The sequence below is a fragment of the Colobus angolensis genome, unplaced genomic scaffold (genome assembly GCF_000951035.1).
Source record: "Colobus angolensis palliatus isolate OR3802 unplaced genomic scaffold, Cang.pa_1.0 Scaffold15, whole genome shotgun sequence".
Lineage (NCBI taxonomy): Eukaryota > Metazoa > Chordata > Mammalia > Primates > Cercopithecidae > Colobus > Colobus angolensis.
In genome coordinates this window covers 6,669,153-6,671,611 of record NW_012114599.1, presented here as the reverse complement: position 1 = coordinate 6,671,611, position 2,459 = coordinate 6,669,153, and positions in this window count along the sequence as shown.

The following is a 2,459-nucleotide window of genomic DNA, read 5'->3' as shown; positions in this document are numbered from 1 at the left end:
AAAAGAAAAAAAAAAGAGAGAAAAGGAGATGGAGCTCCCTGGGGAAACAAAAAGCAGCCTGAGGCATGCAGCCAGTCTGACTGTTTGGGTGTCTCCTAGTCTCATTCTTCTGCTTCTCTATCTCCCCTCCTGTACTCCTACTCCAGAGTTTCCCGAGAGCCTATAGATCTGCTCCAGAGAGGAAGCTGGGAGCTGATTCTGGAGGACAGCCCTAGACCGGGACCCCCAGCTTTCCCTTATGCTCCGGACAGCGTTTACCAAGTACCCATCCTTGAAGTCACTGTGACGCTCTCTGCCTTACCAAAGAAAAATGGATTTTGCCTCAACTCCTCAGTCCTGTTTAAATATTTAGTTCAATCGGCACTGGCCCAAGTGCCTTTTCCATTTCTCCTGGTGCCTGGGAGCCATGCTGACACCAGCATCATAAATAATGCATCCAATCCCAGCAACATGCCACTGGCCAGGAGTAACTGCATCCCTCAAGTCTCCCGGCCTGCCTGCTGCTGCAGACGCTTTGTGTGAAGCTAGGCCAAGATGGAGAAGGCAGTCTTAAGCCCTGCAACCTTCAGTCAGAAAGCCACTCCCGGAGGGAGTCAGTGTGACAAGCAAGTGGTCCACACGCCAGTCCAGATCTGAGGGGCCTTCGAGGGGCTATATTGGTGGGGGGAATGGGAAGAGGTAGGAGCACCAAGGCCGCAGAGTGTTCCAACTCTGCCTTCAGCATTGCTCTGACCTCATGGGGAGACTTCAGGGCCCCTTAGAAAAGGTCCGATTTAGGCTCTATGTGAGTATGGAGCAGAGGACAAGGGCACCCGATTTCCAGATTTCAGGAGACAGCCAAGATCAAGGGCAGAGGAAGGAGGCCCTGTGAAATGCTGGAAACTTCTCTCCCCCTTCTGCCTCCAGAGTTCTAGCTTCTAACATGTACTCCACCCTTCATTTCAAGAACACAGTCCAAAATATATATACCTACTTTGTACCCACAAAATTTAAAAGAAAAGGCCGGGTGCAGTGGCTCACTCCTGTAATCCCAGCTACTTGGGAGGTTGAGGCAGGAGAATTGCTTGAACCCAGGAGGTGGAGATTGCAGTGAGCAGGTATCGCACCACTGCCCTTCAGCCTGGGCGGAGCCGAGATCGTGCCACTGCACTCCAGCCTGGGCGACAGAGAGAGACTTTGTCTCAACATAAATAAATAAAAATTTAAAAATTAAGAAAAAAAAAACCACAGTCCTCATTTTACTTCATTATTCTAGAAGCCTGGAGTGGGTGGGGTGGGGTGAAGGAGTCAGGGCTTCCAGAAGATGGACACTTTGTCTCCTCTTACGGAAAGGAACCAATGGCAGGATTTGGCTGGATGGGTTCTGGGTGTCCTTTACCAAAGCCTCGAAAAGGTCAAACTGCCTCCAGGTGCCCTGCTCAGTGCTCTGATCTGTGCAATTAAACGTGAAACATTGCATTAGTTGCCACTAATAATATAGTCCTGACCTGGTTCTGTAAAAGCAGCTCCTTGAAGCGGCTCTGTAATACTCATGCGTTTTTCCTCCGAAACTTTACAGAGATGAAAGGAGACATAAACAATGATTTATTTATCCAGGAGTTCGAAGTTTAGCTTTGAGCTCCCCAACATTTTCGGTCCTTTTCGAAATCAAGAGTGCTAATAAACTTCCCTCTGTCTCTTATAGAAAGGGCAGTAGCTACAAACATACAGGTAAAGATAAAAGGAGCTGATAAAAAGAGCAAATTCTAGTCTCCATTCCTCAGTCTGGCAGGGGATGTGGGGGATTCATGAGTCCCCTCTCCCTGTCCTTGGAGTCATTTACACCATTGGGTATCTCAGGCTAACCCTACCAATTTATTTTGAGCTGCCTAGCACCTGAAGAATCAAGAACCACCAAGGAAAGATGGCAGGGGAGTTGGTATTTGTTGGCCACTACTTTGCCAAATCCAGTGTTGATTTATTGCTCTTGCTCCAGTTTGTGGGTTGGACCACTCCCTTTTTCACTTGGCTTTTGGGACTGGTATTTCTCCGACATTTTTCATACCTCCCTCAATGTTCCCTAGTCTCTCTTTACGGCTCTCCTCTTCATCACTACCTTCATAGTTCTTAATCTTGGCTACACAGTGGAATCACCTGAGGACTTTTTTTTTCTTTTTTTGGAGACAGATTTTTGCTCGTTACCCAGGCTGGAGTGCAATGGCGAGATCTTGGCTCACTGCAACCTTTGCCTCCTGGGTTCAAGCGATTCTCCTGCCTCAGCCCCCTCAGTAGCTAGAACTAGCTGGGACTAAAGGCATGTGCCACGATGCCTGGCTAATTTTGTATTTTCATTAGAGATGGGGTTTCTCCATGTTGGTCAGGCTGGTCTTGAAGTCCTGACCTCAGGCCATCTGCCTGCCTTGGCCTCCCAAAATGCTGGGATTACAGGCATGAGTCACCGTGCCCAGCCTTTAAAAAAA